At 40.6% G+C, this 22,569-nt stretch overlaps 1 pseudogene; it reads right to left on the reverse strand.

Moving 5' to 3' along the window:
* Positions 1-22,236, reverse strand: LOC119889622 (annotated as a pseudogene).
* Positions 22,237-22,569: the final 333 nt, after the last annotated feature.

The following is a 22,569-nucleotide window of genomic DNA, read 5'->3' on the forward strand; positions in this document are numbered from 1 at the left end:
TATTGTGTAATTTTTACTAATTTTCCAGTGCAAAAGGACCAGATATTGTAGGTTTAAAGCAAGACAAATGAGAATTTTCTCCTCTTATACATTTCAAATGATTCACACAAATGAAAATCAAACACAAAAATATAGAAAAATAACATGTTTTAATTCTATTGACTGTACTAAAATATATGTAACAAGAATAAATGAAATGAAAGAATAATGAAATGCTGATTATATTCTTTCAAACTTCAAAGATAGAAATGCATAATTTATGTGTAATGCTCCCTGATGTTGGTGGTTACTAGGTCAGTGTGTTATGATTGACAATGTATGCTTTCTGAGTGAGTATTGTTGCCAGTGTTTGGTTGAATGAGTTTATTTTGAGCCATGTATGAAGTGCTTTGGTGGTTTGAGTGAGTTTTGGAGGTGAGATTTACTGTTTTGGCCAAGATGCATGTTGGTAATGCAGACAGTATGAAGCGCTTTGATAAAGTGGCTTCAGTATTGACCGATGCTTGTTAGCAATTGAAAAAAACTGTAAGAAAATAAACTCTTTACCTTCCCCTCTCTTTCACACCTCCTCATTTCCCCTCATGCAAACAAAAAACATGCATGTGTCGTATAGGACGCACGTCCTGTTTGCCTTACGGTTTCTAGTTTTCAAGAGTGTGGCCCCCAGCTTCCCTTTCCTAGAAACAGTTGCCCGATATCTTCCGTTTACTCTGAATATGTGTGAATATGTCAGTGTGCTTGCACAGACAAGCCCAGTTAGAGCTCTTCAAACACAGAGAAACTTCAAGAGATACAATGATATAGGATTTAATAAAGAAAATCAAAACAGCATGATTAACAAAACATATTTTTTTCCCTTAAAATTGTTATTTCGTAGTATGAGCTAAGCAGTTAATGGTTATCACTCTTAAGGCAAAAGCAAAGCATTTTACTAAATGGCTTGTATATTTCGTCAGGCAGTAAGACCGTTTCAAAAAGGCCCTTTGTTAGTTAGAACCAGTGTCCTCTTCACACTTATTCTCATTCTCACATCAACTCCTACCATGAAAACAACACTATTCCTTGTCTGAATCCAGTCAGCCTCTGAGCTATAATTAATTAAAGTCAAAAATATCGTAGCCCCCCCAAAAAATCTAAAATCTGTCCTTGTAATTCACAACAAGCAACCCCAAAGTACACATCAAAACAACACTCACAACAGAAATAACTTGATAAAAATGGTTGAGACCAAATTCAGAGGCCTCATGTCTCTAATCAGTGTGACCGCAGAGAGCTTCAGTGGATAATCAGACTTCTGCTGTTTCTCTCCACCGAGCAAACCTGAAACGTTCACCAGAGAGATAAACAGTGCAGGTTGTGATGACAAACAGTAGGCCTGTCACATCATCTATCATCTGTTTGAATGTTCGGGTTGGATCATCAATTTCACTAAAACTTACCTGCATGTGTCACAGTGCAGCTGCTGGACCAAGTGGATCAGGGCTAGTGAAATTAAAAGCATTGTTAGCATTTTTCAGAACAGCTCATAATCAGGGCATTATGTAACATGTTGACAAAGTTTTACCAAATTATTTTACATTGGTGTTTGTCCATTTGGGGTTCCTCTCAGTTCATGGTAGTATTTCTTCACCATTTCAAGCTCCAGTGTAACATCTAAGAAGAAGAAGAAACAAAAACAAAAAACATTTTGTGTTTAAATGTTTAAAATGAGAATCATAAATCTGCACTATTGAAAATTGGTTGATTTATTTATTTCAGTCAAATATTTGCAGTATTTCTAGTCGTTGTTATATTTCTATTTTGATATGTTCTCTTTACCTGGGATTGAGTCACCATCTGTCTTCAGTGACAGGTCGATTGATGTCTGCATTGTTTCCTCCAGTATCTTCAGGATGTCCTCCTAATTCAGCATCAAAATCTTTATCAGTTCTCATTCACACAGTAAAAGACTGTGCACAGCATTAACTGAATCCTACATGAATTAACTGTTTAGATGTGTGTTCAGAGGGCTGTTCAGACTAGACAAAAGGGTTAGTTACATAAACTTAAGTATGTTTGTGTCTTTGATTAATAAAAAAATACAATACAACAATAAGTACATGTCTGAAATTGCAATAGCAAAAGCAGCTTTCAGAATGATGCATTTTCCACTTGAATCTAGAAAAGTCCTTTATGTAAAGGATAAAGATAAAGATAGAGATGTGCAGCACAACATGTTCCCTTTCTGTGGCCAGGCTCAACATCAGCTGGCCGCACGCTCAGCAGGCTGATCCCTGTCTGAGCAAGCTGGATTACGGCGTCTTCGCTGAAAGCCCCGGCGCTGCCCAGAAAACCGTGCAGAGACACCTCCGCACTGGTGGGCCGGGCTTATATGGGGGCTGGTCAGGCTGTTGCATCATCGACAGGTTTCAGGAGGTGAAAAAGCAGTCAGTGGCGTTCCGGCAGTTCCTCCCTCGCCACTCGAGATCTGGTTCCAGGCGGGCTGGCCCAAGCGGCCGTCCCCATCCGTCCCCTAGCTCCTCCCATCGCCAGGAGCAAAAGGAGAGCGTTGCCTCAACAGCCCCGCCTACGGGAGTCTAGCGTCCCGCCAGAGGGGCAACCTGAGGGACGTCCTTCAGGCGAGGAGGGCGTCAGGGAAGAGATCCTGACTCGGGGGGGCGGGACCACCTGGGCTGCCCCCCCGGCGGCAGAACAACCAAGGTTGTTCTCGCAGTAGAGCCCTCAGGAAAGCCGGTTCTACAGCCGGTACTTCATAGTTCCAAAGAAGGACGGCGGGCTGAGGCCCATTATAGACCTGAGGCTGTTGAATCGGTTCAAAATGCTCACGATTCACATTATCATGAATCAAATCGGATCCAGGGATTGGTTTGTCACGATAGATCTAAAAGACGCCTATTTCATGTCTCCGTCCTTCCATGTCACAGGAGGTAACTGAGGTTCGCGTTCGGGGGCGACGCGTACCAGTATCGGGTTCTTCCGTTTGGCCTAGCACTCTCTCCACGCACATTCACCAAGTGTATGGATGCAGCTCTGGCTCCACTGAGGCTTCAGGGCATCCGCATACTGAATTATATCGACGACTGGCTTATATAAGCCCAGTCTCGAGAAATGGCGGCTCAGCATCGAGATGTCGTCCTTGGCCACATTCAGGGTCTGGGGTTGAGACTCCAAAAAAAAAAAAGAGCATGTTGGTACCGGCCCAGAAGACTACATTCCTGGGCGTAGTGTGGGACTCGGTTAGTATGCAGGCACGTATGTCTCCCGCCCATGTCGAGTCCATCCTTACCGTGGTGTCCAGGATGAAGCTAGGCCAAGTCGCCACTGTGAAGAGCTTCCAAATCCTGCTGGGCCTCCTGGCAGCGGCATCCAGCATCATTCCTCTGGGCCTGCTGCACGAGGCCCCTTCAGTGGTGGCTGAAAACCAAGGGGTTTTCACCGCAGGGAAATCCGTTCCGTGTAATCAGGGTTACATGCAGGTGCCTTCGGTCCCTATTACTGTGGAAGAAACCATGGTTTCTGTCCCAGGGGCCGGTATTAGGAGCATCGTGTCGCCGGAAAACCGCTTCAACCGACGCCTCCCTCACCGGCTGGGGCGCCTTCTTGGACGGACGCTTTGTCCAGGGTCTGTGGCAGGACCATCATAACTCCTGGCATATAAATTGCCTGGAGATGCTGGCTGTCTCCAGGGCTTCCTCCCAGACATCAACGGCTATCACGTCTTGATACGTTCGGACAATACATCGGTGGTAGCTTATCTGAACCGACAAAGGGGGACTCAGGTCGCACCCTCTATCCAGACTGGCGCACCGGATTATTCTCTGGTCACAGCGGAGACTGTTGTCTATCAGAGCGGTGTATGTCCTGGGGGTTCAGAATCAGGGAGCAGACATCCTGTCGAGGCAGGGGCTGAGTCCCAGGGAATGGAGACTCCACCCAGAGGTGGTGGAGTTGATACGGCAGAGGTTCGGACCACTGCAGGTGGACCTGTTTGCATCCCGAGGGACGTCTCACTGTCCCCTCTGGTTTTCCCTCACGCACCCAGCCCCGCTGGGGTTGGATGCCATGGTACAGGCCTGGCCGAGGCTTCGCCTGTATGCATTTCCCCGATTGCTCTGCTTCCAGGGGTCCTGGAGAGGGTCTATCAGGAGGGCATCAGCCTTCTTCTGGTAGCCCCGTTGTGGCCGGACCGAGAATGGTTTTCAGACATAATTTCACTCCTGATTGCCCCGCCGTGGCAGATTCCTCTGAGGAGGGATCTGTTGTCTCAGGCGCAGAGCACGATATTCCACCCTCGCCCGGAGCTGTGAAAACTGTGGGTCTGGCCCCTGAGAGGGTCCAGTACCTAGATGCTGATCTATCGGCAGGGGTGATTGAAACCATACTTAGTTCTAGGGCTCCATCCAACAGGAGACTGTATGGCCTCAAGTGGAAAGTGTTTTCCACTTGGTGTAGGGAACGTGGGTTGGATCCAGTGAACTGCCCGGTGGCCTCAGTTTTGGAGTTTCTCCAAGATCAGTCCTCTGTGGGTCTCTCCCCGCCCACGCTTAAGGTGTACCTAGCAGCCATTGCGGCTTTTCATGCACCGCTGAACAACGGGCCCTTAGGGAGGCACGAACTGGTCATACGTTTTCTCCGTGGTGTGTGGAGGATGAGAAAGACGACCCGGTCCAGGGTTCCCTCCTGGGACCTGGCGGTGGTTCTCGAAGGGCTGTCCTTGGCTCCCTTCGAAACCCTTCAGTCGGTTTCGCCCAGGGACCTCACGGTCAAGATGGCATTCCTCCTGGCCATTACCTCTATTAAGAGGGTGGGGGATCTTCAAGCTCTGGCAGTGACGCCAGACTGCTTGGAATTTGCCCCCAGAGGAGTTAAGGCCGTCTTGCATCCAGTAAGGGGCCCTCGAGCGTGGCACGGTCCACTGTCCTGCAGGCGTTTCATCCTCCACCTCATGTCACAGCGGAGACTGTTGTCTATCAGAGCGGTGTATGTCCCGGGGGTTCAGAATCAGGGAGCAGACATCCTGTCGACGCAGGGGCTGAGTCCCAGGGAATGGAGACTCCACCCAGAGGTGGTGGAGTTGATACGGCAGAGGTTCGGACCACTGCAGGTGGACCTGTTTGCATCCCGAGGGACATCTCACTGTCCCCTCTGGTTTTCCCTCACGCACCCAGCCCCGCTGGGGTTGGATGCCATGGTACAGGCCTGGCCGAGACTTCGCCTGTATGCATTTCCCCGATTGCTCTGCTCCCAGGGGACCTGGAGAGGGTCTACCAGGAGGGCATCAGCCTTCTTCTGGTAGCCCCGTTGTGGCCGGACCGAGAATGGTTTTCAGACATAATTTCACTCCTGATTGCCCCGCCGTGGCAGATTCCTCTGAGGAGTCAGTCAGGAGTGTCGGCAGAGGATGAACAGCTCCATTTGCTCTGCCCTGTCAGGGCTTTGAGAGCCTACCTTGAGAGGTCCTCTTCCTGGAGGAGGTCGGACCAACTGTTAGTGTACTTTGGATCACCTAAGAAGGGGCTCCCCGCATCCAAACAGACCATTTGCCTAATGGATCGTTCAGGCGATATCCTACCTACAAGGTGCGCGGTTTGTCCTCACCTTTGGACGTCAGGGCCCATTCTACTAGGGGCATGGCGTCCTCTAGGGCCCTCCACTTGGGAGTGCCCCTCCAGGAGATCTGTGAGGCGGCGGGTTGGGTTACCCCGCACACCTTTATCAGGTTTTACAGTCTGCATCTCCCTAGTACGCCTGGCGCACGGGTGCTCGCATCCTGACTGGGCCTTAGGGTCAGTTTCACCGTGGGCAGGTCTTTGGAGCGTGGCCTAGTGGGTCCTCATAGTGTCGTTTCACGACGTAGTGTTGACTTCCCTCGAAAGGGAACGTCTCGGGTGACGCAGTGTCTTGTTCCCCTGCGTCACCTTGTCATGCCCCTTGATGCACCTTGCTTCATCGTGAGGCTGTTGTATGTGTGTGCCGGCGTCCTTTTATGCCTCCGGGTATGCCGTCACATGATACGCCACGGCACGACGCCAATTAAGATTGGATTAGTTTCATTCATACTCAGAGGCATGTGCGCTCGTGGAGCTTCCCCATAGTGCCGTTTCACAACGCAGTGTTGAGTTCCCTCGAAAGGGAACAAGGCTTACAGTCGTAACCCGAGACATATTTACATATCATTATGTATTATTAAATGTAACAAACCTTCAAGTCTCTCAGCTGGTTCAACATAACATTTTTAGCCTGCTCAAACATTGTGTTCTTTGAATCCTCAACATGTTTCTCAATAGTTTCCCTCATGTTTTTTAGGGAGTCCTGTCCTCGAAATTCTGCTGCTTCTACAATAAAACAGATTTTTTTGTCAACAGTTATCTAGACAATCATGATTAATGTAAATGTGTATTATTACTGTGTCAGGTTGTAGATGTCTTTATCTCCTATCTTACTTGTATAGCATTTTTCCATGGTCATCTCGATTGTCGTTGTCAGACTGCTGTAAACAGTTTTCTTCCGCTCCCGGATGATTTTGTTGAGTTTTGTCTTAATTTTTTCTTCCTTAGAGAGAAAATAATGCATCAATTAACAGGCTAATCTTTGTCAGTTTTTTAAAACAGTTTTTATTACACATTTGATCTGAGAATCAGTAAATTATTAAAACTGATATTTAAAGGACGACCTGTGGTCTTTTACATCTGCATTGTTAACAACATTTACTGTGTTGATAGCGTTCTTCATATACAGTGTACAAGAATATGTTCATAGCTTAAAATACTATATTTTTTTTTTGTGATTAGTTTTTGTGTGACAGCTAGATAATAGTTTAATGGATAAGATATTTTTCTCATCTTTTACCTCTGTCTTGAGAAATATCAGTTGCAGTTCGACATCTTTGTGCTTCTGAATCAGCGTCTTTGTGTCAAGTGAAAATTTGTTGATGACCCCGTTGAATGGTCCACATTTCCTTTCATTTCTGAAACATTTTAAGAAGTTGAAATATTTCATTAATATAGTGATGACAAGTGGATTTTAACAATGCAATTTGTACATCTGTCTTATATTATATAATTTGTATAAAAGTTTTGTGTAGAATTTGACATAAATTCCTCATAGTTTGTAAAATGGACTAACAAAGGGTTTTATTTCTTACGGGAAGGTCTTCCGGAATTCCTCATCAATGCTGTCAGTGAGGCAGGAAGCCAACGCTGCATTGAGGTTTATCACTTTCTTTCCTTTTGGTTTGTAGGTGCCACTGTTCTCAACCACACACTTCAATATCTTGTGAAAAGCACCACCTTTTATCCCTTTCTGAAAGAAAACAGAAAAAACATAACATTACAGTTAACATATTTATATGAAGTGCAAAATCAATAGTTTTGATGTTGTTATAACGCAAATACGTACAGGAGTTAAACTGGACTTCAAGGCTCGTTCACATGATGTTTTTGATGTTTCAACACCCTCATTAAGACATTTTTCAAAAGCCTTATAAGCTGCTTCCATGGGTTCTATGACTTTATCAAGTTCATGTCTCATCTTTTTTTCGAGCTCTGTGCACACTTTTGTTTTTTTGTCAACCTGAAATCAAACATATCACGTTCATTATTTAAAGCAATGAAACTATAATTTTACCTGATTGGGTTTTCTTTCAAGACAGTGTTTATTGCTTCATTATTTATTTTGTGTCTTAGGTATGACCACCCATTTATTGCTGTGTTCATTCAGCCTCACTTAAGAAAAAAAATCAGGACATCACATAACTTGATGGCTAATATTTACTCCACATAGATTTAAGAAGTCTGACACTTGACTTTACCATATTTTCACTTAATTTCAGCATAATTTACTTTAGTTTACTTTTTTGCTGAATGCTTACAGAATATTATTATCTTTTGCCAATATTAATGATAATTATTTCACTTTTTAACAAGGTTTTATTTCTTCTTACCACTTCTCTAGATTTGGTCCCTTACATCAGAGAGAGAATCCCATAAGCGCCAGTCACATAGTTTAATGTCTCTGAGTGACAGTCATTGAGATTTTGCAGAAGTTCCTGAAGTTTGGGTATTTCTGTAAAAGGTTGCAGTTGTTCTAACATATTTTGCATACTTACATACTTACTTAAATGTTAGTGCAATAAGCCAATTAGTCACTCTAAACTTAAACAAAAGATGTATGAGCTATACATTTTCTGTGAAGCACAAAGTGTTAATTTACAGAGACTTCACCTACCAGTTTCATCTGGGTCTAGACAAACTGTTTTTAGGAACTCTTTGGTGCTCACTGTGAACACTTTGAAACAGTCATCACTGAAATGTTTCTGGAAAAAAAAAAATGATTGTAAGGCAGAATTGCAGTTGTAGACAATCATTGTGTTAGATTTTTTGTCTGTTTGTATTACTCACTTTGACCTTGCTTAGTTTGCTGAATTCTTTGCTCACTTCTTCCTTTGCTCGCTCGTTTCTTTTAAATATGAAAGCACGAACACCATCTGCTGAACTATAAGAAAAGATTTGTATTAAGTGGCACCTCATAGATGACCTGCTGTGCACTGACTGAAAGAATTTACAGTTATATATCATTTCCTTTCTTGGAAATTATAGGAAGCTTTGGACCCCGTAAAATATATTGTTACATTAACTGCAAATAAAAGGACTATATATATATATATATATATATATATATATATATATATATATATATATATATGAAATAGTATATGTTTGTTAAATTATTGTATATGTTGCTGATATGCTTTATGCTATGCAGCTGATATGCTACGCTAGTGTAGTAATGGAGAGAGTATCATATCAATGATGCTAGTGGATATAATGTTAACATCAGTAATTACACTACCATTCATGCTAATGGTAATGTTGATTCTGAATACTTCTAATGGTTCAAATTTGTCAAAATGTAAACAAATACAAGCTGAAAAACTCAACCTCAGGTTGTAGCCCACAACACAACTCAGTGAATCCATGTCAACTTTATGCTGCATTCAAGTGCTCCTCGGAAGGTCCTATTTCCCGAGTTGGGAAGTTCTTCCCATTTCGGTGTGTTCATGAGGTTTAAGTTCTAATGAAACAACGTGGATGTCTCTGGGTGGTTGGTTGTTATGTTCTGTATGTGATATTGCTATCCAAGTATGCTGAAACAGTTTGAAGCTTAGTGATTTTGTCCCAGATTTGTTGCTGCAGCGGTAGTAGTAGCTACATCCCCTAAAACCACAGAAATGTTATTCACCTGACTTATTATCATGGTTAATGCTAATAAATTACTAATCTAGGTCACTATGTGGACAGCAACTAACAGTTACCACCTAATACTATATTACAAATTACATGTGTGCAAAAAAATGCAATAGGTGAATTAATGAAAAGCATTTACTTTTGCCCGCCTTGTTTCTGCGTAATATGATGTCAGTTTGCCAAGCCTGTTGTTCTGACTTGAGGGGTCATTCTGGAATTTATTTTTCAAATCATTCTGACACCATGTGAATGCAGGGTTATGTTCACATTTACAACCCAAAGCATTATGGGGGGAAAAAAGTGTCAGACTTTGAAAACCTCTGCCCCTGATCTAACAAAGCCTTATACAGGCACGTTTTTACTTGTGCTGTGACAGTATTATATCTGTATTTGCTTCCGCCTACTCTTGTTGAACTCTTGGCTGCCACATGTGTCACTGTCTAATGTGGATGTACTCTTATCAAAAATCACTTACGAATCACCCAACGTTCCAATACAATCAGACATAGTGCAGATGAAGGGAATCTGCTGACACTGGCCACCATTTCCCATTTGACCACTGGCATTTTCGAGGATCTCCCAGGCTTCTTCTTCTGATGCTGCTCGATTAATTTCAGTCACAATCCACACAGTAGAACAACTTCCAACAACCTGGAGAGACATAATCACAAGTTAATTATGATAATGAAATAATAATCAGTGCTTTGTAATAATATAACTAATCTTTAAATAACATCATAGAGTACGGTCTAGACCTGCTCTTTTATGAAAAGCGCTGTGAGATAACTGTTGTTGTGATTTGGCGCTATATAAATGAAATTGAATTGAACTGAATTGAAGTTACCGTTTCTGGTAATACACAATAAACAGCAGTGCATGCAAAAAAAATTACCTCTTTCCACATTTTATTTCTGCTCTTGTTACGGTCCCCATTTCCAGGAAGGTCCACAAGTGTGACATGCTGGAGAAGATCTTTCCCAGGCACCCTGATAGTCACACACTTCACTAGTGGCCAATACAATCTCTTTACTTCATTCCTTCCTACATCTTCAGAGTCACTTCTTGTGTATTTGGCACATTTTGCAGACAGCTCTTTAGCCTGCAATAAATAATAAAATTAAACAACATAAGGCAATTTTATGTTTCCATCCACCTATTATCTATAACCACTGATCAGGGTCGCAGGGGGGCTGGAACCGATCCCTGCTGACATTTGGCGAGAGGCAGTGTACACCCTGGACAGGTCGGCAGTGTATCACAGGGTTGATGCAGAGAGAAACAACCATTCACACTAAACAGTCACCAAACCTAACCTGCATGTTTACGTACTGTAGGAGGAATCTGGAGCAGGAAACCAACACAGATATGGGGAGAACATGCAAACTCCATACAGAAAGGCATTCACCCTGCTTTACAAAATACATAAAATGTGGGTGGGCCGACAAACCTTTGTAACGTAAATTATTTATTTATTTTAACAAACTCATACTGGGGATGCTGGGGACATGTACCTATCACTTTTTAAAAGCATTCGTGTGCTTTGAGATTCTATTATGTTTTTACATACATTACACATTCTGAATTGTCACCTGCCACTTACTTCTCTTTATATAAATACAGACATTTCCACCATAAATTGGTGCAGAAAATGTCTCCAGAATGCAGGAAATGCAGGAAGTGTTTAATGCTCAAAATCTTCTGGGGGAGAAACCCCCAGACCCCACAATATTATAAATAGTAGCCCTATTATAATATATTCTTGCATTATTCTCACGACCCCAATCTTGTGCTATGTTACAATTTATTTATTTATTTTTTACCTGTCCTGCCCAGCAACCTGGTATAGAGTATAATGAGCTCGATACCATATTGTGCCAGACAGATTTTACTTTAACAAGAGAGTATTAATATACTCTTTCGTCTGTTTTATTATTTATTTAATTATGTATTGATTTGTCACCGGGCGAACATGGGAGCAGATGGGGATGGGGGGCCATAAACATTGCACAAACAGACAGCACAGACAACACCTGCAAGAGAACAGGGATGGGGGGTGGGGACAACAGGAAATAGAGGGTCACACCAATTGCAGAAAGCAACAAAACCTGCAAGAGAACGGGGAGGGGGGCTTGAGTTAGAGAAAAAACAACAACAAACAAACAAACACACACAAACACAAAAAAAAAGACAACCAGCTGAACAGTAGCAATAAACAGCTGACATAGGAAGGCAACTAAGAGAGAAATGAAAACAAGAAACAGTCAAACACAATAAATAAAACACAGCACAGCCATGAGAGCTGGAATAATAACAATTAATTTAAATAAGTAACTGAAAGAAAAGCATCAAGAATAATTCTACCAGGGACAACCTAAATTTGTTTGTGTCTATGTGTGAAAGAGAATGTAGATGTTAGTGAGAGTGGGATGCCACAACCGTGCAGCACTGACCCCAGCAACAGTCAAGCAAGAACCCCAGTAGCCAATAGGAGTTGGAGAAATAAATAAATAAAAGAAATTAAAACATTTTTTTTTTTTTGATTCAACAACTGAGGCTTTATTTGTCCTCTCTGTGTAGTCACTCCAGGCATGATGGGAAAGAGTATTTGGAGTGAACATGTATCAGGCTCTGGTGAGTACAGTGTGTAGAAATTTATGAAACTTTATTCATATGTTTATTAAAGGATGAGGCTAGTGCTATTCTGCATGTTTCTTATTGTCAACAAATCCTGTGGAAAGACCAAAACCAACAATTTGCTAGTCTTTCTCTCAATACTCTCTGACTTCCCAACCTTTCTGTGATCCTCAGCCTTGAGCCCATTTGTTGCTAATGCAGTCACAGATCTAAAAAAAGGATTCCCAAGTACATTGTTTCCATTTCTTAAAAAGGCTAAGTAATTTCCTATAGCAGCTGGTTATTGTAGTTTTTACCAAACATTACACAAACAAGAACAAATGGTGTATTTGTTAGGGGCTATTTTACACTGCGGATTAATACACATTTGGTGCACATTTGGAGTATTTTAAAGCAGCCGGATCGTGTGTGTGACATTAAGTCAAAGTGCCCGTGTTTGTTATAATGAAGAAACATGCCTTCCAGTGCAACAGTGTGACTCTTTGTTTTTAACAGTTTTATCAGTGAAGTCAAGTGGCACAGAGGATATATATCGGTCTAGCAGACAATACAAGTTTTTGAGCTCAGTTCATTGTTGCTTTTGTTTTTTTACAAGAAAGAAAAATACAAAATACCACCAGCCATATCCTTTAATTTAATTTGACTGCTATGCTGTGATTGATTTCAAATAATATGAAATGCGATAAAGTTTAACTTTGTTAATGCTCTAATGTACTGCAGAGTCTGATGACCAGAATAGTGTGATCTCTCCAGAAAAGCCAGAGCCTCAATACACTGAGGTGCAGACCAGACAGCCAGATCCTAACAGAGGTGAGACTGTTTCTGAATTGTAACATTTTTAGTGTTCAATCATATCACCATTGTCATTTTGATCTTTAAAACACAGTCTAAAAGAATTATGCACTTGTTGTGACAGCTCCGGTGAAAAAGGGCACAGACACGGTGTACAGCGAAGTGCGGAACTCCAAGCAAGGTACGACTTACATCCTCCTCGTCATTCAACTCCCACTTACGTTACACGGTGGGAGAAATCAGGCTGGTTGCTGACGTTAAAAAAAACAACAAAAGGGGTCAGGAAACAGGATCAGCTCCAACTGTAAACATCTGCATTGTTAGTGAAATAATGTCCCATTAAAACAGAAGGCCCAGTCGCCAGGTGTCCACTTCCTGCTTTCGTCAAGGAGAGCTTCCTGCTCTAACAATCAGAGCCAAACAGTGTGTATATCCGTTATGACTAAGCCAACAATGATGCAGCAGTAAAGCAAGTAAAGGTAAACGCAACTCCAGGCATGTTTTTTGCTCTGTGTTTTCTAAGAATAGACTTGCTTGTAGCTGAAGACTGTACATATTAGTGTGAATGTGTGCAATGTGATATTATATTAGTGTGAATTTGTGCGATGTGATAAGTAGTTTCCTGGGATCTGGGATCTGTTCATGGGAGTGCTGAAGACTATACAAGCCCTCCTTTAATCCTCAGACTCCTTTTGTTTCCTGAGCTTGTCCTTTTGCTTTGTTTTTGCAGGTGTCCCAGAGCAGGCTGATGGCGTAAGTAGAAACACACACCACACCGCATTCATACAGTGCACTCACATGCTACAAAAAGGCACACACACATACTTATGAATGCCTTGTGTCTTTGCTCAGAGAGACCTCTCACGGACAGACACACAATAAACGGAAACCCTGTGGAGTCATATTCTTTAATGTTTGTAGACAGCTAACTAAAAGCACTAATTTTGTTCAGTAAATTGACCTAGAGTCTATTAGCCACTACACAGCAGGTCAACTGAACATGCAGTTAAACATGTATGAGGAATAAAGTTTTCTATAATAGATAAATGATTATACATTTGTGCTTGGGTTTCAAGAATATCCCTGTGAAAATCAACTGCATTTAAACTCAACTAACTAACTAAAATTATTTAATCATGCTAGCGGCGGGATGGCATGACAATTATGGTGCCCAGAGGATGAATTCTGGTGACTTTGGTAATCCCCTGACTTTTCCTCTAGCGCCACTGTGAGGTTCACATTTGTGGTTTTCTCTGTCTTGACAACTACTAGATGGGTATTCGATTGAAATTTGGAGCACAAATTTGTGTCTTCCCCCCCGGGATTCATTTTAAAAACTTTTGATGATCCCTTAACTTTTCATTTCATCATCAGGTCAAAATTAAAATCTGTTCACTACTTTTGTTTGTCACTATACCCATCGGCCTCAGCTGTACTTTGTGTTTATTACTAATTAGCAGATGTTAGTATAACTGGCTCTGAGTTGTTCTACATGGGCCGTCCTTGGGTACTTGAAGCAGATGACCTAACGAGGAGGCTAAAACCCATTGGCCCTCGCGTTCGTCGCTAGTGCATGTCTTAAGGCAATGGGGAGTGAGGTTTACTCACTACACAACCTAGCTGGCTACATCACATACTAATTACATACACAACATAGCTGGTGTTACATTAGCATACTAACATGCTAAACTAAGATGGTGAACTTGGTACACATTTTCCTGACAAAGCATGTTAGCATGCCGATGTCAGTATTTAGCTCAAAGCACCACTCTGCCTCAGTAAGTATGTCTGAGCTGCTATCACGACTGCAGACTTTTGTATTCTATATAATTTGTACTAGTTAGGCTACATCGGTTTGTCTACTAAACTTTCTAGAAATTATTAGGAAATAAAAGACTTAGGGTAACAGTGTTACCCAACACTACTCTACAGGCACAAGTGTCATACAATGATCTTTTTCTTCACACAACATCTCATATTTAATTTGTCCCTTCTCAGCAGGGATCAGTGGAGTATGCACAGCTGAATCATGAGACAGATCATCACATTGTTCAGGAAGACCATGGTGACCATGATGTCCAGGATGACCACACAGGCAACAGTGTTGACAGCACCACTGCTGACCATGGGGAATGAAAACATGACCTAATGCCGGACTGTTAATAATCCAATAAGAATATTTATTCCCTTATTTATCCGGCTCGTTAATGCAGCTGGAGTCTTGTGCACTGAAAGACCTTAAACAGCCCTAAGCAAATGTACTTTTTGTATTTTTATAGCGCTTTACAAGGGAGATTCCACACTGTAAATTCACTTGTTTTGCCTTTGACAGGGCAAATAAATTGTTTTTGTTAAGTGGAAAGCTTCTCTTTCCTTCTCCTGGTTGTTTTCCTGCCAAGACACAGAAAGAGGATGTGTATGGTGTTCCCAAAGGAAAAGACATTCAGGTCTGTATCCTTCCACTGGTGGCAGCAGTGACAGAATAGGAAGAGAGGTCTTTCAAGTGAGCAGAGCAGTAATGTTACTTCTTTAGTGATAAGGTTTATGAGTACATTCATCAGCCCCCTCTGCTGTGTGAAAGTTTCTGTTTAAACCACTAGAGGACAGACTTCAGGCAGAAGCCGCATGGAAATGTAGTGCCATCTGGCTGTGATCTCTCTCACTGTGAGAAGGTCTTTCACTGTGTATTCAGGAGATATCAGTTTCATTTTCCATTATCTAAGCTAAACATTTTTTTTTTAACGCGCAAGACCCCAACCCAACCAACAGACGCCCAAAAAACCGACCATCCAATGCCGAAAGATACGCAAAAGGCGGAACCCGCGGAAGAGCAGCGCCCGGACTGACTGCAGCACGCACACAACAGAGACCAGTGCTCCCCCCCTGCCCAGCACCCCACTGCCGCGGGGCAAACAACCAAAACGCCACGCAATTATCAACATCAATGCACAAGTGACGAGCCCAACCTGCACTTTTGAGAAGGTAATGATGAACATTCCTCATGATGCTTACTAACACCAGGTCAGTGCCTCACAATTTTCTTGCAATGTTACATCTTATGTGCTGAGTGTTTCATCACACCCCTAATCTGAACCCTGAAATGTCCCTACAAACACAAAATGACGCTCTTGGATAGGGTGTGTGCCATGCCATAGTGACAATGATGATGATTACTTGAATTGAAGTCACTGATTAAGCAGCGCTACTCCCCGTCCACTTCCTCGTTCTTTAGCAGCTCCCCGTCGGCCAGTGGATTGTCATTACACCATTCACCTTGTCCTCTCCAAACAACGCTCCAAAGCCGCCGGTGACGTTAGGACAATCTCACCGCTGATAGGCTTTCGCAACATTGTGTCAAGCGAATTTCTCGTCCAAGTAGAAAATTTTCAAATTGAGCGACAAACGCCTCATTCGCGCCACCCGGAGCGAATTCCTGCGAATTCGCGTCTTTGCATTGATTTTGTATGTAATCAAGCCGTCCAAAACGCTGGATTCACTTTCGGTGGGAACGCACCTTAATGGCTGAGGGTGAGGTTATTTTGTCAACTGCTGTGAAAATGACTTGTCCGTTTTTCCATCTTTGGAAAAGAGGCGACATAGGGAACGCAGAAGAAATTCTAAACTAACAACAAACTGAGCTGCAGCAACAGCCCAACTGTAAACAGACCGCAGGACTTAACAGTTGTCTGTAGTGTTTTCACATCACCTTTTGGTACTGCCTCGGTTTATTTGGAACCTCAACAAAAAAATTACCAGCTGCTAGGTACCAAGTACTAGAATTGCCCAATGGAAAACCAAAAAAGGCAAGTGGAGTCGAGCTGAGTTGAGCTAGTACCATCCGGTGGAAAAGCCCAGGCAAATCAACACAGTAACTTTAGCCACATCCTTGCTAGCAATACGAAACACTCAGGCCTGGTGCACACTAGAGGATTTTTAAATCTTAACCGATTTTTTATGCATGGGATATCTCAGACTTAATGACATAAATAACTATTTTATCTTAAGAATTCACACACGAAGATTCAGTCTAGATGCAGCAGGACCACCACTTGGCATTTATGTGATTTCAGAGTGGGTATTCCTGGGATTCGGGATCTCACAGAAACTTCTGTAAACATATGGGACATAACATACGGGCATAAACAAACACGGAGGCAGACGGTCGTCATTAGCAAGTTGTACTCGTGTGTGGTATGTTTTTGACAGAAAAAGAAAAAATAAGAATGTATGAACCATTAAACTCATGACTGATAAGAGGAAATCAGCATGGTTTATACATTTTATAGTGCAAGCAAATACACTACACATTGGTGACACTTCCTGGTCAGTTTGCTCTAACTGGCTGTTGCAGGTTTCTGATCAGAGACATCCCAAAAATGACAATGTTCTCAGTGATTTTCCTATGAAGGGTGCATTTAATATGGGGTTGTAGTTATTGAGAACAGATAGATCAAGTCCACTCTTTGTTGAAGAAGAATTTTTTCTCTTACTCACCGATACACATGTCAAAATCTTCTTTTCGGAACGGAGAAATTCTGGAATTTCTCTCAAATATTTGTGATCCAAGAGTTTTTCAGGGGATTTGTCTTTCCATTCTTCTCCATACAGCGCTGACAGCTTTTCAACTAAGTCACTATAATCGTCATCTTTCTCTGTTCGATCTGAATTTTCGCCAAGGAAATTATACAAGGACCACAACTCATCTTTCCACTCCTGCAAAATAAAATAATAATTATGTTTAACTAAGTTAAGTTAAATGACATGTAATCTAATGAGCAATTTTATTTTGGCAACTACTTAATAACTTTTCAACTTCAAGTAAACAAACAGCTCATTTCACCTCTTTTGTAATGAACTCAATTTCTGCCTCATACTTTGAGTTCAGCTTGGTAGCATCCACTTTAATAATGACTGCGGTACATGCCTTCACATTTCCAGAGGGCAAGAGATTCTCCTCTCCGAGATGGCGTTTATCAAAGTGCTCTTTCCAGCCCCAGATTTACCAAAGACACCAACCACCTCCCTCTTGTCTATCTCTAAATCACTGATTTTATCCCTGTTGTAGAAGAATTTTAAGATGGGTTAATTCATTAATTTAGAAAATATACAAACACTGAAAGAATGTGTCAAAATACATCTACAAACACACTACTCAAGCATATTTCAAGGTAGCTATAATCAATATATCAACAACACTCCTACTGACTATTTTTATGTGAGAGGGGTTACTCAGAGATGAAACCACAGAGAATCATCATCAGATGCAGTTCCCTTCAGCTCCATTAACTGGGGTTAAAAAGAACATGCTGAGGTCAGCAAGGGGGGAGACCAAGTGCAGAGGCCATGATGTAACCATTGTAGGAGCGACTCACAAAACTGAAGATGCACTTAGGGGAGAGAAGGTCACTCATAGGGTCAAAACGATTGAAGTGAGTGATTAACGACTCAAGTTCGGCTGTAAATATGGACAGTCTATAAGGGAATCATAAGGAGAAAGTGGGTAAAGCGTGTGTTTTTCTTGGGCCCAAGAAAAACACATGCAAAACAGTCAGAAGGTAAATATATAACTCAAGTAGAAAAAACAGAAAGACACATGCCAGGGGGACAATGGAGAAGGGAGATGGGTATAAAAGCCAAGCCGCAGCCACCTCAGATTCAGTTCTGCATGTTTGGACCTCTTTGATGCAAGCTCAGCTGTTTCCGGTCGAATAATAAAGACCATCTACAGAACCTAAACTTTGTTTGTTTCCTTTTTTGGGTTTATGGTGCTTCATTCAACAAACTGTCTTTCCATCAAGTTTAATTTATTTTACACCCTACACTATTAATGCAGTAAAAGAGTTTTGGAATTGTGTTCAAGACTAAGCAGACTTTGACTAAGGGCCTGAACAGAGCAGCATTGGTGACAGAAAAATAGTAAACCAAATTCATTTGAATTGTTGAAGATTTTTCATTTAGCCTTGATGTCATATTTTAGTTGCCTAGCTTGATTATAATAATGTTCATTAATATAATGTTTAAGATGTCTATTGAAAGATACAGTGAACTTTAGGCTGCAGTCTGGTTGCTCAGCCTTCTTGCTCTCGGGCTGCGGCTGCACTGTTTCCTGGATGCAGTGATTGCCAGCTCTCTATTAGGACAACTCCTCTGTTGACATCATTACAGCTTTACAACCTTATGCAGGTAATGTAGCAAACGTGATAGCTAGTTTGCTTCTGGTTGTGCCTATAATTCTAACAACAACCAAAAACAGAATATGTCAAATGTAATACTTACTTCAGGAAGTTGTTGAGCTTTGTGTTGCCATGGTTAGGTATTTTATCATTGACACATCTCATGATGTTTTTCACTTCAGACAGTATGATATTTTCTGTCAGAGGAAAAATAAAGAACTATTCAGCAGGAACCATGAACCAGCTATCCAGTAAACAGCAATGCACAATGAGACACTTCCTCTGACCAATCAATTGATGATTCCTCAGACTGATGAGGCTTATACTATGATCACTTAGATAAAAAGGTTGTCTGGATTTAAAACATCATCCTGTTAAAAGACGTTTAAGATATTACCATAAGCTGTGTATTGTAGAATATACATTAATACTTAACATGCATGCTGTTGACAGTTTGAGGTGTTCTGATAAGATTTTAACTCTGGCTAATAAATTAGAAAATATTTTCTGTGGCCAAGTTATAGAAACAGACATTTGCTATACAAAGAAAACTGTCATTACCTGAGAATGATCCATGTTTTGTCACACTTCGTCGTTTACTAGGTGTTGATTGCCCTTTGCTGGACTCGCCCTGAGGATCTAACTTTCTCTTACCTTATTAGATTTTGTTTTTAAATAAAAAGAAGCCAAAAGAAACATTTGTCACAATATTAATATGTGGTCTCAATATAGTCATTTAGTTAATATTGTGTATCTCACCTTTATTACTTGTGTCACTGGTGGATTGCCGAACCTGGGGATGAACATGAATATTTGACCAGAGTTCGACAAATCTTTACAATTCACTCAAGTCAATATTTGCATTTATCTTCTTATCCACCCTGGCAAACCCTGGGAGTGTGAGTTGTGCAGTCCATAATCACATTCAGCATCCAAGCATCAAAGATGACTTTGTCTCAGGACACTCTAGTGCATCAAATGCATAATAATGAAGAATGAAGTTTACTGATTACATGCCTGTGAAAATCATTGTGACCCTTACCTGAGCAGAATCAGCTGCTTCTTCTTCTGCCTGGTTACACTATAGATAAAAGTAATACTCTCAGTGCAGACATTAAAAATAAAAACTGCATGATTGTAATAAATGCCTTAGATGACTTCTAATTGTATAAAACTCTATTTAACTTACTTGAGCAGAAGAATCAATTGTTGCCTGATTTGCTGTGTTTTGTTCTTTCTAGTGAAAAAAGAAAATAGTTGCAAATTCATAATAATTAAAATGAATAATTATCTATCTGTAGTTGTCATCATAACGTGTTGATTCACCTGTAAATGATAAATGCATCTGCACTTTTACGAGACCATATATTAATGAGACCAAATACAGTACTTGTGTAAATCATCTTCACAGTGCAGGACATTACCTTTAACAACTTCATTCTTTTCTTGAATTTTGCCCTTGGTCCCAACTTTGGGATCAGTTTATCAATTTCTTGATCACAAAGACAGTAAAGACTTTCCTCGTCAATCCCTTCATCTGTAATTTAAAAAAAAAATCAGTTGAATGTTAAACTGAGAATTATTTTCTAAATTGCTCAGGAAAAAGTCCTTTAATAAGGCGTGAAGTAGTTATGGATTCAGCTGTTGATTTTATTATTTATTAAGAGCATGACAGCCTCACATAGCTCGTAGCAGGGTTGTACAAGCTCAATGCAAATCGATTGTCTATTTAACTAATTGTTATTTGTTTTCTTGTCTTTCTATGCCTGTCAGGGACATGTCATTATTGTACTGCAGAAGAATGGGTTTTTTTATATCTGTATTACTGTAATAGATGCTTAGATGTTTCACTATTGGTAGGTAATTCCAATATTGTATAATTGTATAATACCTGTGCCCAACAAAGAAGCATGGTAATACTTTACCTTCAAATCTTTCAATCCACATGCTTAGACCCCATTCAGCTAATTTTATCCGAACAAAATCATCCATGACGAACAACCAAAAACAGCAACTGGAAGGTATTCAAATAATCAGTATTTAAATCAATCATTATTGCTTGACATTTTAAGACAGTTCATCAATAATATTCAGTTGAAGCCAAAGAAGGGATTATGAAACTGATATGGCTCAAGAAAGTGTAATAATAGGTTTTCACATCACAACAAACCTGCTTTTCCTCTCTTGCTTTCTGTACTCTGACGAAATGTTGTTAAATCAAAGTTGGAGAACAGCTTTTAAAACGTAGTAGCCTAACACACGATATGTTGAGGTACAATGTCAAATAATCTATATAAATATTAATTTTAAGACATAGCCTACTATTCATAATAAAACATTTCTCCAATTTAATATCCAAATCCATATTTAGGATCCTGTGATATTTTTTTATTATTATAATTAAACCTTTATTTAACCAGGTAAGGCTCACTGAGATTAAAAATCTCTTTTTCAAGCGCATCCTGGCCAAGATAGGCAGCAACAAGTCGTTTTATAAAAATTGCAAAATATCATAAAACAATACAGATACCATTAATATAAAACAAAAAGATCATAATTCACAATTATTGACACAGCAACCTACAATGACAAGTAACAGAATCAACCTTCAAATTTCTTCATCAGTGATTTAAAAATGCCAAGAGGGACAAGTTATTTCAATTTAAACAATTTTGTGGGATGTTCAAAGGCCATTTTCCAACATCTGTTCTGACATTTGGTATCTAGTGACTTACATAGGCTACTCCTGTAGATTGAAAAAAGCTTTACGGTATGTTTAGTTTAGCAGATTTATTAACTTGTAGTTTTAGAAAATGAGTCAACAAGGACAGGATTAAGCAAAGGGCACTATAAATTATTGCCACTTTAATAATGTGGTTCATAAGTACGAAGGTAATTGAAAAGGCATTTAAAAAAATGCTATTTTCCATTTCCATGTATTTAAAAAAAAGCTTTTATTTAAGTTTAATTATGTAATTTTATCACAAATAATAAGCCTTCTTGAACTGAATATCATATTAAAAAATATCTTCCTTTTTTAATGTTGTCATAAAAGAAAGAAATGGGGTTAAGCTTTACAGACGGGGATTAATTCTGCATATATGCAGGTTTTTATCTATATCTACACTATAAATAATCTATAATATACTAATGATTATGTTATTAATCCAAAATCGTGATACAATTTAACTAAGGCGTTTACATAACTTATTTTGTAAATGCAAAGCATTGAAGTTTTTGTACTTACTCTGTTCCTCTTCAATGCACGAACGTGACTCCTCTGGTGCTTGATCTAACTTGACCTGTCCTTTATATTGCCCCCGCCTCTCGCCAGCTCCTTTGTGCCCACAAAGCAGATTCAGCAAGATCAATTTAAATGTGTACCCTACATAGACTGCACTGCGGAGACTTGAGTAATACTTCAGTAAATGTACCTGTAGTAACTTTCCACCACTGTTAAAAGAATTGTTACACTGGTGACTCCTACTGGTTGTTTGGAGGGTTTTAACTGTAGGGGTGGGATATATGCATCACTCTATAACCACGGTATGCAGAATACCACAACACACAACATGTGGAACCTTGAACCTAGGGACTTCACTAGGATTAAAATACAGGGGGTCTTAGCCACCATGGTAGGCCTATGCATAACTTGCCCTTGCAAAATCTTTACACTCACATCTTTTTTACTGTTAAAGAACTACACTTATGTCAACAACCAGTCA

The sequence above is a fragment of the Micropterus salmoides genome, unplaced genomic scaffold, assembly GCF_014851395.1.
Source record: "Micropterus salmoides isolate LMB-PRFRI ecotype aquatic unplaced genomic scaffold, ASM1485139v1 Ms_hic_scaffold_10, whole genome shotgun sequence".
Taxonomy (NCBI): domain Eukaryota; kingdom Metazoa; phylum Chordata; class Actinopteri; order Centrarchiformes; family Centrarchidae; genus Micropterus; species Micropterus salmoides.